This window comes from Nicotiana sylvestris, chromosome 2, assembly GCF_000393655.2.
Source record: "Nicotiana sylvestris chromosome 2, ASM39365v2, whole genome shotgun sequence".
Classification (NCBI taxonomy): domain Eukaryota; kingdom Viridiplantae; phylum Streptophyta; class Magnoliopsida; order Solanales; family Solanaceae; genus Nicotiana; species Nicotiana sylvestris.
In genome coordinates, this window is record NC_091058.1 from 188,710,708 (window position 1) to 188,722,734 (window position 12,027).

A 12,027-nucleotide genomic window follows, 5' to 3' on the forward strand; every position below is an offset into this window, starting at 1 on the left:
AAGATGTGGAGGCACTACTTGTATGGCATTCATATTGATATCTATACGAATCATAAAGAGCCTCCAGTATATCTTCAAGCAAAAGGAATTGAATTTACGTCAAAGAAGATGATTAGAGCTACTTAAAGACTATGACGTTGATATTTCTACCATACGGGGAAGGAGAACGTAGTAGCCGACGCCCTCAGCCGTAGATCTATGGGTAACCTGTCATATTTACAACCAAAACAAAAGGGAATAGACCATGAGATTTATCAGCTAGCTAGTCTTGGAGTTCGGTTACTAGACTCGGGTGATATTGGAATTATTATTCAGGATACGACAACATCCTATTTAGTAACTGAAGTAAAGGAACGCCATTACGAGGATCCTGTGTTAGTTCATTATAGGGATACCACCCCTCAGAAGGAGAAGATACAGTTTGAAATTATAGAAGATGGGGTCCTCAGATATCGAGGACAATTATGTGTCCCCAGATATCGAGGACAATTATGTGTACCTAATGTTGCAGGGCTGCGTCGGCAGGTTATGGGAGAAACTCACTATTCTCGTTATTCTATCTATCCAGGAGCGACAAAGATGTATCATGATATCAGGGAAGTATATTGGTGGGACGGAATGAAAAAGGATATAGCTGAGTTTGTTGCTCAGTGTCCTAACTGTCAGTAGGTTAAGATTGAGCATCAAAAACCCGGTGAATTATTGCAAGCTATGGAGATTCCGACTTGGAAATGGGAAGTAATCAATACGGATGTCATCATAGGCTTACCTCGTACCTAGTGTAAGTTCGATTATATATGGGTTGTCACACCTCTTTTTTACCTACACCCCCGTAAGGGTATAGTATAAGGGAGTTTTTTCCGACTTAAAGTGACAATCGAAATGGGATTTATTTATTAAAAGATTCAGAGTCTCCACATGAGATAATTTATGGTGTCCCAAGTCACCTGTTCAAATCCCGAGTCGAGGAAGAGATTGACTCTGTGTTACAGTCCGCGAACCAGAAATCCAGGTAAGGAATTCTGTTAACCTGAGAGAAGGTGTTAGGCATTCCCGAGTTACGTGGTTCTAGCACGGTCGCTTAACTATTATTATTAGCCTATAATCTGATTTTAAAACATTTTGAACCTACATGCATTTTAACTTAAAACCGCTTTTATTCATTTTAAAGAAAATTTAACGTCGTCTAAAACATGTCTTTGGACCGCGCCACATGAAATGCACCCGCAACCCGAAACACATTTTATTCAACGCTATCACAATTGGGATTTGGGTCACATGAAATGCACACCCGAGTTTAGGAAAGTAATATTATTAAAATAACGCGCCTAAAGCAACTACGCATTTTTAACTTTGCGAGGGCCATGGAGAATTCGCTAAATAGCACGCCTCGAATTCTAAGGATTAAAATATTAACTAAGCGAGGGCCATGCATTTTAGGATTTTATTTGGCACGGCACTCCTCGATTCCATGTTTAAAAGGAAAATCAAACTAGATGTTTGAGGGCCATAAGCTATTTACGTTGTTGAATATAGCACGCCTCAACTAATTTTGGGAAGAACACTTCTTAGCAAAAGACATACCAAGACCAATCCTCTCTTAAAAGAAGTCCAATTAATTAATGGGAGACGGTTTTTAAAAGAGATTAAATTAATTTAAGCTTGATCCGTCAAACTAACAATTATGAGATCTAGTCCCTATTCCGAGGTTTTGGCCTGATAAGAGGCCCAATAGCCCAAGATGGTCACGAGGCTGCAGAGTTACAAGCTTCATAATAAGCTCTGTTCGGGCCCGAGAGGAGGTCCCAGATCTTGGCAAAACACGCACAAGCTGGAAGCCAAAGGCTGGCACATCGAAACCATGCAAGAGCAGGAATGGTATTTGGATTTTAGAAAAACGTCAAAATGAATCAACTGCCAACTCATGCATACAGCCTTTATGCAAGATAGATCCTCATTTAAAAGAAAGCAACTACAATTCAAATTTCCAAGATTATCATTACAGAATGTACTAGGTTACTACACTTCTACCAATCTCGACACATTTTTCAATCATTTCATCACTAGTCATACTAATTCTTAATAAAACAAACCTTGACTTTTATTTGAAATGAAATCAGAATGGTAATCTAGGCATGGTTGCTATTATTCACCTAACTTTAAATCCAAACTAAATTCTCACATTAGATCTAGCCATATAGCTCAGATACCAACCAACAAATCAAAACTAGTCCAATTGTCATTGCCAAATACAGACCAAGACACCTTTTCTAACTATGACCAATTTCATACAAAGCTAATAACATAAACAGAGCAATCAAACTATCAGAGAGATTTTGAATTTTTAAAAACAACTATGATCCCTTGTTCATGATCAGTATACTAATCACCACCATTGTAAGCTAAATATTACAACTAACATGAGATGAGAAGAGAAAGAAATAAAATTTCATAGCAGATAACATAGCTATTATTACATTCCCAAATTCAAACTTTGGGTTACACTTAAGCGACATCCATGGTGCTAAGATTACCTAGAAATTGGAAAGGAAAGGAAGTGAGGAAACAGCAAGGATCAGCAGCAGGAAGTTCAAACAGAAAGAAGCAACTGCAGAATCAGCAAAAGCCCAGCAATGAAATAGTGTTCTCACAGCCAAATCCACACCCAAACCTTTAAATATCCCAACAATTCAATCCATTTTTCCAAACCAGAATGCAAAATTATAAGGTTTCAGTCTATTTGAATTATGAGAGGAGCAAAACCAAGAAAAATTTCAATAGATCTTCCCCAGAAACTGAAGAGGATTTCAAATTACTTCAGAATTCTAAAAAAATCAGCCGCCTTTATTTTTAGGATATTTCTTCTCCTCCAAAAATCTGCCTTGAGCTAGAAGGAAATTTGTCTTTATAGGCAAGGCATTAAGGCAGCCTCAAAGAGTTCAAATTTGCATTTCAAACCTTTTGCAATTTTTATTTTACCTTAGAGACCCTTAGTTTGATTTTCAGATTCTCATATAAGTCCCTAAACTAGATTCCTAGAAGCTTCCTTTGGTTAGTTACTCAAATATTCCCTATACCAATTACCTAGACTACCCCCCACACCCCTGAAAATTTTCCTCAGAAAATCACATGGGCCAAATTGACCCAACTAGATTTGGTATGGGTCTGTGAATCCAAATTAAATCCCCAATTGGGCTCTTGACTTTCAGAACCCAATTCAATTTAAGCAAAGATCCCCAAATTTAAAAAACAGACAAAAATTCCCAAAAGAAGAAATCCCAAAACATTTGCAATCAAATAAAGACGAGGGTGAATGAATTAATTAGCTTAACTACATAGCAAGAAATTGACTAAGTTATAGGCCTAATTAACTAGGTGATTAAACATAAAAACAAACCAGAAAATTAGCCATGTTTAACAAATTAAAGAAGTCATAGAAACGGATTTCACAAAGAAGAAGAAAGAAAGAAGAAAAGAAAAACAAAATAATGAACAGAAGAAAAAGTTTGAACTCAGAAGGCGAATCGAATTTTCATCCAGATTATTGTAAGAAAACTAGGCTAAAGAAAGGGAAAGAGGAGGATAATAAAACAATGAGAGAAAGAAAACACAAAAGGGGAAAGGAACTTACCAAATCAAGCCTCAAAACTAGACGGAGACAAAGGACCCAATAAAACTAATGTCGGTCAATTGTTATTTGTTAAGAACAAACTGAACAACATCAGTCTTGTTGAGTCTAAACTTTAAAACTCGAAGAAACACCACCCTATGACCATGCATGCTACCAAATTCCATAGAAAATGACTTTTGGATTTTTTAGGGTTCACTTTCGATCTAAAATTCGAGGAATTCCGGGGGGATTCAAAGAAAATGGAGTGGGGATTTAGAAAGAGAGAGTCTTGGTGTCATGGGGTGTTATTTTGGGAGTGATTGGAGGTGGCGCCGCCGGGCTCGAGGCGGTGGGGAATGGTGGCGGCGTTAGGGTTCATGGTGAATCTCTGAGAGAAAGGTGAAGGGGGACGAAGAAGATGAGTTAGGGGGTAGGGGAAAGTTCGGACACTTATATATAAAAATGGGAATAAGTTTCGGACCGTCCAATCATTTGAGATCGACAGTCTTGATCTAAAATAAAACGGTACGGCGTCGTTTGGATTTTGGGGGGCTTGGACCGGGTAGACTCGGGTTTGGGCTATAGGTCAAATGGGTTTAGCCGAGTTTTCAGGGAATAAAATCCATTGGGCTTTGAAATTTCCATGGTTTGGCCCAAAACAAAAATCTGACTCTTTCAAACCCTTTTTTTCTTTTTCTTTTATTCAAAAATTCTTTTTCTTTTCAAAAATTAAAAATAAAAATCTAACTTAATTCCTAATATAAATTATCCTACCAAATTAAATTAATTAACTCTAAATAACAATTACCACAAATAATTAAATACCAAATAAAAAAACTCCCAAAATTCGAAACTCAAATTAAAAAATGCAAAAATGAGTTATTTTTTGTGATTTTTTCCATTTTTATAAAACAAACTAATTTACTAATTAATTTAAAAATGTAAGATTAAATCCTAAATGCAAATGCAATATAATTGTTTTTTGGTATTTTCATGAATTAAACAAAATTAAAAATGCGCAGACAAATGCAAGCAATTAACGAAAAATGCTACAAAAATCCACGAAATTGCAAACACTAGGAAAAAATTATTTTGTTTGAATTTATGGGAGTAACTCATATATAGCAAAAATCACGTGTTCACAGCTGCCCCTCTTTGCTCGAAAACACAAAGAGTTTTCGTGCAAAGATAAAGTGAGCGGATAAGAGCGATTTTTGCCCGTTTGAATACTCCGTGGGAAGTATTTTTTTAAAAGATTTGACCGCACCCTGCTTCATAGGTTGCCTACATATCCTTGGCTATAAAAAAATCAGGTCAGTGTAGTTCGAGAAGTTTCGGTAGCTGGGACTACCATGAAGCTGTGATTTCACTGTTCTTGTTGTTGCTGCTACTGCTTAATGGAACCCCTTATTACACCATGTCAAAATAAAAAGAAGCTAGACTAAACTAGAGCTATGCATTACAAAAATCCTATCTGTATCTTTAAACTTGATCTTGTGGTTCTTGTTGCCTTGTTGACTTGTATTCTCCAGGTGAAATTCCTTTGTTGCCGACTTGAATTGTAATCCAAGATACTTTCCCTTTTCTCTAGGTAGGCGCCTGATTGCTGAACTCAAATTGTACTCTGAGATGCTTTCCCTTTCTCCAGGTGGATGCCTGGCTGCTGAACTTGAATTATATTCCCGTGCTCTCCAGGTAGGCGTCTGACGGCTGAACTTGAACTGTACTCTCATGCTCTCCAGGTGGGTGCCTGATTGCTGAACTTGAATTGTATTCCCGTGCTCTCCAGGTGGGCGCCTGACTACTGAACTTGAATTTTATTCCCGTGCTCTCCAGGTTGGCGCCTGACGCTGAACTTGAATTGTATTCCCATGCTCTCTAGGTGGGCTCCTGATTGCTGAACTTGAATTATATTCCCGTGCTCTCCAAGTGGGCGCCTGACTGCTGAACTTGAATTGTATTCCCGTGCTCTCCAGGTGGGTGCCTGACTGTTGAACTTGAATTGTATTCCCGTGCTCTCCAGGTGGGCGCCTGACTGCTGAACTTGAATTGTATTCCCGTGCTCTCCAAGTGGGCGCCTGATTGCTGAACTTGAATTGTATTCCCGTGCTATCCAGGTGGGCACCTGACTGCTGAACTTGAATTGTATTTCCATGCTCTCCAGGTGGGCGCCTGATTGCTGAATTTGAGTTGCTTCTCCCTATTCTCCAAGTGGGTACCTGATTTCAACAAAAATAGACAAAACAAAGAAAATTTTCTGCCCCAGTTTGGTAGCTGGTCACATATGTGAGTGTTACACTGAATCATATTACTAAGAATTTGAAAGCAAGATCTCGTTATCCAGGAGGGTCCTGACAGCTCCCAGTTACACGACAGTTTTAAATCTAAATTATATCTCCTAAAGGTATTACTTTTGCTACATCTTGTTATCTAAGCCGATCTTAAAACTTCACCCCATTATCCAGGAGGGTCCTGACAACTCTTAATTAAACGACAATTTTAAATATAAGTTATATCTTTTAAATGTGGGACTTCTGCTAAATCTTGTTATCTAAGAGGGTCTTAAACTACTCCCCATTATCTAGGAGGGTCCTGAAAATCAAAAGTCAAGTTTATGTTAAGAGTGACAATTTTATGGCTAAATTATATTACCCTAAACCAGAACTTACGCTAAATTTTGTTATCCAATGGAAATTTTAAAGCTAGGTCCCATTATTCAGGAGGGTCCTGACAACTTCTAATTGAATCCTATCTCCAACATGCGAACTTTAAAACCATCTTATATTCCTTGGGGTACATTTATGCTAGATTTTGCTACTCATTATTGTTTTGAATTTTAAACTAGGTCCCATTTTCCAGGAGGGTCCTGAAAATCAAAAGTCAAACCTGTCTGGTGCTTGCTTTTCCCCTATGGAGGGTTTCTCCGAAACAATCGAAACTTTCTGCCCCTGTTTCAATCAAAGAAAAATCTTGTCAGTTTAAAATATGGTGGTTAGTTTGTGGCATTCTTGCTGAAAGTGGCCTCCCCGTTGTCGTGCTTTGTTTTGACTAACTTCCCCTGAACTGGCCAAGAACCGCTTGACTTCTCGGCTGACTTTCAAACCCCCATGACTTTGGATCCCGAGTGTACTATACCCAAACCATTATGTTACATCTCTGACCCATCTGTTTGAACCTCTGCATTTCCCACGACATTACCAAACCATTTCGCCGATGGAACTTCTACTGACCTTTTATCCCATTTCACATCATACTATCTTTAACAATGCCTTGAACGCCCCGTGCCTTGTGCAACTTTGGAAGTTGGTAATAAGAATTGAGATTCCTTCTTATTTGCTTAAACAAAATTGACATTGGGAACATCTTAGAGAAATAAACCCAAAAGAGATGAAATGCAATGACTTTCAGAGCTAAGGATAAGAAAAATCCAAAACTAGAAGACTATCTGAATGAGAAAAAGAAAAGAGACTTATCTGAGTGGAGCAGCTGATACCAATGATCATGACATGCATTTCGGATTAATCGGCCCAGTCTATCCAACCAACCAACTTTCGGTTGCCATACTTTGTTACCCCGGAGTTTCTATAACCTGACTTCTTCGCTAAAACCTTGACCTTGTTCGGCCTGCGGTGCCCTGAAGGGTTTTCACCAACAAGCCTCTCTCATTTGTTCATCTCTCAAATTACTTTCGCCTTACGGTGCCCGTGAGGATTTTCACCAATAAGACTCTCTCATTTTTGATTTCTCTCAGCTCCCGTCGCCTTATGGTGCCCGTGAGGGTTTTCACCAATAAGACTCTCTCATTTTCAACAGTTTCCTTATTTAGACCAGAGTGTTGCCCCTGATATGATTCACCTTTACTCGCTTGACTTGGCATCTCTCGAAGACTGATCGGAGGGTCTTTCTTTGGACCGTAATGTGGGCTTTTGGATAGGGTTAGAAAGAAAGGGTATCAAAAGGCTCAAAACAATTCAAATGGGTTCAAGATTACAACTTTCAGAATCCGATTTCTTACAACAACCACAACTTCTGGCCCAGTTTCTTTGCTTGAGAACTTTTGGATTTTTGTTTTGATGGGACCGAACCGCGAGGCTGCCTACGTATCCTTAAAAGGAATCAGGTCGAACGTAGTTCATGTCATAGAAACTGCTTTGCTGTTGTGATTTTCTCTTTCTTTTCTTTCTCTTTTTGCTTTCTTTTTCTCTTCTTGTTGTTTTGTTATCTTCTTTTTTTCTCTTTCTTTTTTCTTTTTTTCTCTTTTTTCTTTTCTTCTTTTTCTTTCTCTTTTCATTCTTTTCCTTTCTCTCTTTTCCTTTATTTATATTTCACGCTTGCGTTTCTGATCTTTGCTACTGATTCCAAAAGAGGGGTATGAAAGGAAACAAATAAGTCTCAAAGGGATAACAAAGGATAAATTGTTTAGATAGCAGAACAAAATATCTTTGTTATTCCAATCTTCCATACATGCCAAGTACAAACAAACACAATTTAACCAAAGGAAATCATACATAATATCTCTTGACTGCATCTGAATTAATAGCCATTTCTACACACTTGCCTTCTATATATGTTAAATACAGAGCACCATTGGACGACACTCTCGTTACGATGAATGGTCCCTGCTAATTTGTGCCGAACTTGCCTTTTGCCTCAGCCTGATGTGGAAGGATACGTTTTAACACTTGCTGACCCACTTCAAACTTCCATGGACGCACCTTCTTGTTATATGCTCTTGCCATCCTCTGTTGATACAACTGACCATGACACACCGCTGCCAATCTTTTCTCATCGATCAAACTCAATTGTTCAAGGCGGGTTTTGACCCATTCATCATCGTCAATTCCGGCCTCAGTGACAATCCAAAGGGATAGGATTTCAACTTCCGCGGGTATTACTCTATACACCAGCGAATAAGGCGTCGCCCCTACTGAAGTTCGAATAGTAGTGCGATAACCCAGCAATGCAAAAGGCAACTTTTCATGCCACTGTCTAGAACCCTCCACCATTTTCCGAAGTATCTTCTTTATATTCTTGTTGGCTGCCTCGACTGCTCCATTCGCCTTGGGGTGATATGGGGTGGAATTGCGATGTGTGATCTTAAACTGTTGACATACCTCTTTCATCAAATGACTGTTGAGATTAGCATCATTATCTGTGATGATTACCTTTGGGATCCCGAACCGGCAAATGATATTTGAGTGCACAAAATCGACCACTGCTTTCTTGGTCACGAACTTGAAAGTTTTAGCTTCAACCCACTTGGTGAAATAATCAATGGCCACCAGAATGAACTTGTGCCCATTGGATGTTGTTGGTTTAATTGGTCTAATGACATCTGTACCCCAAGCAACAAAGGGCCATAGTGCGGACATTGTATGTAATTCAGATGGCGGAGAATGGATCAAGTCTCCGTGTATTTGGCATTGATGACACTTGCGCACAAAACTAATACAATCCCACTCCATAGTGAGCCAATAATAACCTGCTCGGAGAATCTTCTTTGCTAGAACGTACCCACTCATATGTGGCCCACAGACTCCAGAATGTACTTCGGTCATGATAGTTGTGGCCTGTCCAGCATCTATGCATCTTAACAATCCCAAATCTGGGGTTCTTTTGTACAACACTCCTCCACTGAAGAAAAATCCACTTTCCAAATGACGAATTGTTCTCTTTTGATCACCTGTGGCTTGTACTGGATACACCCCCATCCTGATATATTCCTTGATATCATGAAACCAAGGCTCACCATCAAGTTCTTCTTCTACCACATTACAGTAAGCATGATGATCATGGACCTGAATATGCAAAGGGTCAACATAAGCCTTATCTGGGTGATGTAACATTGATGCCAGAGTAGCCAAAGCATCGGCAACCTCATTATGGATCCTTGGAATATGCCTGAACTCTACTGATCGAAACTGCTGACAAAGATCATGCAAACATTACCGGTACGATATAAGTTTTAATTCTCGTATTTCCCATTCCCCTTGGATCTGGTGCACCAGAAGGCTCGAGTCCCCCAAGACCAAAACATCCTGGACACCCATTTCTGCAGCTAACCTCAAACCCAAAATGCATGTCTCGTACTCAGTAGAGTTCTTTGTACTCAAGTAACGCTTTAATTATCTCCTCCCTGAGTTGAGGTTCAAGATAGACACTTATCTTAGTTTCTCTGATATTATCTGGGTCCCCTAAATTGATTGCTTCTGTATCACTCAGGTTAGGCTTGGGTTTTTCTTCAAAATGGCTTAATTCTTTACTAATCTCTTCAAAGGCCTCATCCTCATCATATTTCGATTCATCATTACACTCTATTTCTTGAATTACTGTTTCAGAATTAGATCGGCTTTTAAGACTGGGCCGAAGATTCCTCATGCATGTCATGTTATTGAAACCAGCATAAAAAGAACTGTACAAGGAAGCAAAAAAACAAAAATAAAACTGTCAGGAATGAGGAAAAAAGGAATTTGCATTTCATTTAGATTAAAAGATAACAAGGCTTATACATCCAAACGAACGGAACATAAAATCTGAATTACAACCCTAGAATAATCCAGATAAACTGAAAGAAAATCAAAGCAAACTACCAAAACTCCTTCCTGGTGGGGAGATGAGTAGCTTCCCAATTGTTAATCTTTGCACTAGGCCCAACAAATTGCACATCCGCCTTACTAGAACCCTCTCCAGCTTCCACCATGTTCACATCATCGAATAACTTCTCGAACCTTTCAATCAACTCTTTATCAGGACCAACCACAGAACTGGGAACTGTTGTTACTGGGCATTTCTAGGTGCCAGACCTGACAAATAATCTGGAGAGCCGTGGGATGGGCTTTGGGAGGACCCAGGCCCTCTGTTTTAACTTTCTGGCTCTTTTCACGTCCGCAACTATGGGCTTGAACCCCAAAACAAATGTATCCAAGTTTCTGGGGAGAGACACCGGCTGTATGATACCTTGCAGAGATGCACCCAAACCTTTGCCCGGTACAAAACCATTTTTCAACATTTCAACGGCAACCATGACTGATGCAGCAGCTACCCTCGGAGTTGGAACGCACTTCCCTTCTAGAATCTTCTCTACCGGTACCGTGTCAAAAACCTGATAAACTCATGGCCCCTTATCGTCTTCAAACTCTATGAACGGAACAATGGCATCACTGGGAACACACAAATTATCTTCGTCGTGCGCAATAATTTCTTGTTTATCCCATTCAAACTTGACCATTTGATGTAGAGTAGATGAGACCGCTTTGGAAGCATGAATCCAGGGTCAACCTAACAGCAGATTGTAAGAAACAGCCACATCGAGCACCTACAACTCCATGGTAAATTCAACTGGCCCTATTGTAAGCTCAAGCACTATGTCCCCGACTGAATCTTTCCCTCCACCGTCGAATCCCCAAATGCAGATACTATTCTTGTGAATTCTTTCATCATCCACCTTCAATTTGTTCAAAGTGGAGAGAGGGAAAATATTCGCACTGGAACCATTGTCGACCAGTACCCGGGTAACCACGGAATCTTCATATTTCACCGTAAGATAGAGGGCTCTATTGTGCTCAGTACCCTCCACGGGCAACTTATCATCAGAAAAAGTGACTCTGTTTACCTCAAATATCTTGTTAGCTATCTTTTCCAAGTGGTTTACTGAGATTTTGTTAGGAACGTGGGCCTCATTCAGTATCTTCATCAAAGCCCGACGGTGCTCGTCTGAATGGATCAATAATGACAATAGTGAAATCTGAGCCTGTGACTTCCTCAACTGCTCCACAATGGTATAGTCCTGCACTTACATCTTTCTTAAGAATTCCTCTGCTTCTTCCTCAGTCACAGCTTTCTTCACTAGCACCGGGTTATCTTTGGAGGTTTTAGCCTTTCTTAACTCTTCGAGGGCAAAGCATATCCCTGATTGAGTCAATCCATGGGTCTTATAGACTTCTTCTTTGACTTCTTTGCCCTTGTAAGTCACTGTCACTCATTCATAATTCCACGGGACTGCCTTGTTGTTGACTATCGGTAATTGAGTTACATGTTTGATAATGACAGGATCTGTGCGAGCACCCTCCACAATTACGACAGGCTTGTTCGCCACACCTGGCACCATCACTTTTGCTTTTTCTTGTTTCACTGCAACACCACTTGAAAACCCCTTCTTGCCTACCGTAGATAGTTCACTGTCTGTCCCTTTCAACTTGATCACTGACTTGTCACTTGTTGACCTTTCAACTGACCTGACTTCACTGGACCGAATCATCATGACGGTCTGTGAAGGCTTCTTGAGCTCCTCTCCTCTATGCACTATCTCGATCATATTTGTCTCAAGATGGGCCGGCAACGGATTCTGGTTGATATTGGGCGCCTCCGGAGCTTGGACCTCAATTCGATTAGTATCAATGAGCTCTTAAATAGTTGTT